The sequence below is a fragment of the Ovis canadensis genome, chromosome 1, assembly GCF_042477335.2.
Source record: "Ovis canadensis isolate MfBH-ARS-UI-01 breed Bighorn chromosome 1, ARS-UI_OviCan_v2, whole genome shotgun sequence".
Taxonomy (NCBI): Eukaryota; Metazoa; Chordata; class Mammalia; order Artiodactyla; family Bovidae; genus Ovis; species Ovis canadensis.
In genome coordinates, this window is record NC_091245.1 from 33,913,460 (window position 1) to 33,919,129 (window position 5,670).

Sequence of the window (5,670 nt, forward strand, 5' to 3'; positions counted from 1 at the left end):
AAAAAGTCTGTCACTGTTTCCATTGTTTCCCCGTCTATTTGCCATGAGGTGATGGGACCAGATGCCATGATCTTTGTTTTTTGAATGTTGAGTTTTAAACCAGGTTTTTCACTCTTCTCTTTCACCTTCACCAAGAGGTTCTTTAATTCCTCCTCTCTTTCTGCCATAAGGGCAATATCATCTGTATATCTGAGGTTTATTGTACCTCAATTAAAAAACAAACTAGTGCTCGCTTCGGCAGCACATATACTAAAATTGGAACGATACAGAGAAGATTAGCATGGCCCCTGCGCAAGGATGACACGCAAATTCGTGAAGCGTTCCATATTTTTTACGCATGTAAGAATTAAAGATTTTAAAATTTAAAAAAATTAATAAATTAAAAAAAACTAGACAAAATCTGAGGTATAAATTATACTATACTTTAGCACTTCTTGTGGGATCAGGAGCAGTCCGTGTAACTGAAATTACTTGGCTTCTTCCTGTTCCCTATCTTTTCCCCCTGCTTCCTGCAGGATTCCTCCTGGAACACTCAAGAGAAGAAACCATCTGCATGTGACTCTTTGGCTCAGAAACCACTGTGGGGAGAACCAGACTGAGACCGCCATTGTGGCTGAAGCAGAAGGAGGCTGGGAAGGTGGCAGGAGGTGGAATTAGGAGGGGAGGGCCAGGGCATGAATGTTTATGAATCTGTATAGAATCCTGGTCTACATGCCAAGAGCAGTGGGCCACCCCTGGAGGCTTTTTAGGTGGCAGAATGTGTATGTGCCTGCTACGTTGCTCAGTTGTATCTGACTCTGAAACCGTATGGACTGTAGCCCACCAGGCTCTTCTGCTCATGGAATTCTCCAGGCAAGAATACTAGAGTGTGCTGCCATGCCCTCCTCCAAGGGATCTTCCCAACCCGGGGACCCAACCCAGGGCTTCTATGTCTCCTGCATTTGTGGGTGGGTTCTTTACCACTAGCGCCACCAGGAAAGCCCTAAGCAGCAGAGTAGCTCTTCCCTACTCCCCCACTCAGTGCCGTAGACCCCAAAGTTTTCACCATTTCTCAGACAGCCCTTTCACAGCCCATTTGTCAGCTTTGGCTTAGGTCTTCCCTCTGCCTCTTCCACTTTCCTACTCAGTTAACTCTGATGGATCCTTCAAGATTCACTTCAAGAACTGCCTCCTCCAGGAAGTCTTCCTTGAACTTCATCAGTCACACTCAATGCCCCCAACCAGGGTTGGACTAGATGCCACTTTTCTGTGCTCCTCCAGCATCCTTTTCTTACTTTTATCATTCAGCTCCCTTTAACAAATGAGTCTATTGGGGGAACCTACTCAAACATTTTATTACTGATGGGGCAAGTATTCAAAAAAGTTTAGTACCCTCACCCCTGAATCCTGAGCTTCCTGAGAACTAAAATCGTCTACTTTTTTTCTCCTTAAAGTTTTATTCAGTGCCTAGTCAAAATGAAAAATTGCCTACTTGCTCGCTATGTGTCAGGCCACTGTCCCAAGCATTTCACATGCCTTACAATTTATGACAATCCCGTGGGGAAGGTACATGTTATCCCTGTTTTATAAATAAGACAAGGGTGGCACAGAAAGACTAAATAATTCGCCCAAGAAGATCACACAGCTCAAAAGCAGGATTCACACTCAGAGGATATTGACTCCAGAACCTGAACTTTATATAGATATATAATTTATTTATGTTGGCTATGCTGTGTTCTCGTTGCTGCGAGGGCTATTCTCTAGTTGCTGTGGCTAGTAGGGGCTACTCTAGTTGCAGCGCTCAAGCTTCTCACTGTGGTGGCTTCTCTTGTAGCAAAGCACGGGCTCTCTCTAGGCATCCAGGCTTCAGTCACGGTTTCTGGGCTCTGGACCACAGGCTCAGTAGTTATAGCGCCTGGCCTTAGTTGTTCCACAGCATGTGGGCTCTTCCCGGTCCAGGGATCAAATCTGTGTCTCCTGTATTGCCAGGTGAATTCTAAGCCACCAGGGTAGCCCCAGGACCTGACTCTTAAGAAACATGTTAAGGTCAACGCACAGCACAGGCACTAAAAAGAGATGGGCATGATGCTTATATCACTGTCATCCCACAATCTCTCCATTCTGGCCTCTTTTTGGTCTCCTCCTTACCCCCTGGACCTCATCCCGGTCATGATGACACGTTTCATCTCCTGCCTGCGTTTTCTCATACGCCTTACCAATCCTCGAAAGCTCCTGTGGCTCCAGCATGCCCTCACAATGGGACGATTCTTGGGATTAGATTCTCACTTAGCTCTGTGTGGTACCATGTGAGATCGTTGTCTTCCTGACAAGATTTTAGAGAGGACTAGAGACCTTGATGAAATTTTGGAAACCCCCAAGAGGCTGTCAGCCATGTTTTTTCACATAGCCGTGCTGCAGCAGGGGTGGAAGGAGAAGAGGATTTCCTGGGAGAATACCCCAGATGCTCCCAGCTGAAATCTGAAGATGCGAGACCCACACACAAACCTACATCCTGGGGTCAACTCTGGAGGTTGAGGGGGTGGATGCAGCTGGGGGTGGGGGGAGGGCAGTTCCTTGCTTTGTTTGCTGCTGCCTTATTCAGCTCTCATTAGCATCCTACTATGTACAGGGCACCAGGCTAGATGCTGAGTTTACAGAGATGCCTGACAGAAAGTCACAGGCCCCAAGGAACTCCAAGCTAAGGCAGAAATTCAGACAAGCTAGCAGACCATTTTAATACACTGGGGCAGGCACTGTGAGAGGAAGTAGTGAAAACTTAAGAGGACGGACCCTTGACCTGACCCAGATTGGGAGTATCAGGGAAAACCTCCTACAAGAGGCCAAAAAAAAAAAAAAAAGGAAGGAATTTCAAATATGGATTTGTGTTAGATCAGGACATTACTCCTGATTAAGCTGCATGGCTTTGGGAAAATTGCTTAACCTCTATAAGCTTGAATGATCCTATTTGTATAATGGGAGTAATTGTGTGTACAGCATGGAATTAATGAGATAAGTATATATCAGCCACACAGCTATCTGTTGAATTTTCACCAAGGGTCAGGCACCATTCTTTGCATTTTTAGTCCATGTAACCCTAACAACTCTTTGATATAGAAACTATCATTAACACCATTTTATAGATGAGAAAGCTGAGTCATTGTCTTAGTTTGAATGAATAAACCAGATGCAGATTGAGACAAAGATTCAAGTGCAAATAGTTTATGAACAGAGGCTTCCTTGGTGGTTCAGGGGTAAAGAACCCTGCAGTGCAATTGAAGACAATGCAAGAGACTCAGGTTTGATCCTTGGGTTGGGAAGATCCCCTGGCAGGGGACATGGCAATCCATTCCAGTATTCTTGCCAGGGAAATCCCGTGGACAGAGGAACCTGGCAGGCTATAGTCCATGAGGTCGCAAAGAGTTGAACACAACTTAGTAATGAAACAACAACAATACAACAAGTTTATGGAGAGATGCAAAGAACATGATAACAGCAGAGGAAAGGAACATACCAACAACAGGTACATTATTAAGCCAGCTGCTCTGGTGGGTGAATAGACCTTAATCCTGCAGAGAATTCTAAGGAATTGTGCAAAACACCTGCGTGGAAATTATCCCAGACAATAAGCAAGGGAGTTGGGTATTTATATCCCCATATCTGTCAGTCATTGGTTAAAGGCTGCCCCCAGAAGACTTGGCCTGCAACGTACATTGATAAACTGAGTTCTGGAGGGCCAAGGATAGCTCTGCAACAAAGATGCAGACACTAGCCATGGAAAGCTGGGTTGGAATGAGTGGGAATACAAAGTGGATGTGAGGAGATAGGCACCAAAAACTGACAATGTCTGCTATAGGTCCCAGAGGCTAAGTACCCTGCCAAGGTCACATAGCGAATAAGTAACAGAACTGAGTCTGAACCCAGGCAACTTGGTTCCAGAGCTCATTCTATTAACTCCACACTATGCTCCTCCTAGATTGCTGGTCACATAAAGCGTAGCATTTGTGGTTGTCACTGCCACCATGATTATTACTTTTTGGTCCTGCCTTTAGAGATTAAACCCAAGGGCAAGAAGTTGTTATTAACTTTATCATGCATTTTCTTGAAAAAGTTGAGTTTGAGAATGTGGTTCTTTAGTTCAAGCCCTAACTTTGTGCTGCCTACTAGACAGATCATTTCCCCTCTCTAGCCTTGATTTCCTCATTTATAAAAGATGTCAGATTGGATGATCTCTGCACAAGTCTCCTGTCTGACAGTCTTTGCTCCTGTCATATGGCTTTTTCACAAAGTGTAGGGGGCCCTAATGGTGAGGACAGGTCAGTGGGTGTCTCCAGCCTGACCATCTCCACCCCTTCAGACAGCAAGTTCCTGATTAACCAGCACTGATGGTAATTTATGTTCCTACAAAATCCTCCTCATTGGGAACAAGAGAAAATTAAATTGCTCACTGGAGTCGGTAACAGATGGTTGGCTCCATCTTCTTCTGACTAGGACCCCCCCAGAGAGAGTAATTGAGGGCATCCTGTCATACAAAAGGGACCAGAGGGGCTGAGGGAGGCTGAAGGATGGTCGGGAGTCCTCTCCTTGGCACATATGTCATTCTGATGTCTCCCCATTTCTCAGCGAAGGAGAAAATCAAATACAACCCAGAAGGAGCTAAAGCAGTTTGTAAATAGGGCACGCTGGGGTGCCTCCAGCTTTCTTTATTCCACTTTATTTATTTTGTTTTGATGTGTATGTGTGTGCACACATGTGCGTATACCCCCAAAGCCAAGTTGGAGGTTTCCCAAGCATCTGGCCCAGGAAACTCAACTTGGCCAGTCCCAGGGGAACCCCTGGGTGGATCTAGAGGCTGACTGAGCCCTGCTTGTTCATGCCAGTGCTGGCCCCACTCCCAAAACTCAAAAATGCTAGTTTTAACTGAGAGCTGACACGAGAGTCCTTATTATTACTCAAATGAGGAAGGAAAGAAGGAGAGGGGGAAATCATTTTCAGGCAATGGTTTCCACCCAGCAACCCGTTGACAACATTCATACACACAATCCCACTGGACCTTCTGAAGCTTCCATCTGCTTCCCTTGGTATCCCTTCAGGCCCCTTATGCAAATGCCCATCAGAATAGAAGGATCCTCTTTTGAGACCAAAGTCCAAAAAGGCTTTCTTTGAGAGGGTGTCAAACAAGTACAATTTGGAGCATAAAAGACCTATAGTGTCCTATAGACCTAGTTCTAATCCTTACTCGGCCACTAACAAGCTGTGTGGCCTTGGGCAAGTCACTTAACCTCTCTGACCTCACTCTTTTGATCTGTAAGAACACTTTATGTTGAGGATTACAGGAAACAGCATAGTTAAAGCAGCCAACAAAGATATCTGGCATACTGTAGACACTTAATGTACTTTTATTCAAAGAACTACAGGGTCAAGCTAAAACCCCAAAAACCTTTGGAGTCATCCTCCTAGATTTACTAGTCACTAGTTAGGGACCCACAAGGGAGACTTTAAATACACCCAGCCCCTCTCTCTTCCTGTGCCCTCCTCATGACAATCGTGGTGGCTCAGTTCCCCATCATCCCCCACTCCTGCAACTCACACATACATGCTTCTCCCATGTTACCCCATGAGGCCAGTAAATAATTTAAGGACTGCTCCAGTTCGTAACCTAGTTTGTGCTCAACAATGCCAAATGTCCTGAAA

The 5,670-nt window shown here is 45.3% G+C and overlaps 1 non-coding gene across 1 annotated transcript; it reads left to right on the forward strand.

The window, feature by feature from the left end:
- The first annotated feature begins 225 nt into the window (after positions 1-225).
- On the forward strand, positions 226-332 carry LOC138431137 (U6 spliceosomal RNA). The gene has a single exon (XR_011253551.1). It is a non-coding gene; the product is annotated as a U6 spliceosomal RNA (small nuclear RNA).
- The last annotated feature ends 5,338 nt before the right edge of the window (positions 333-5,670 follow it).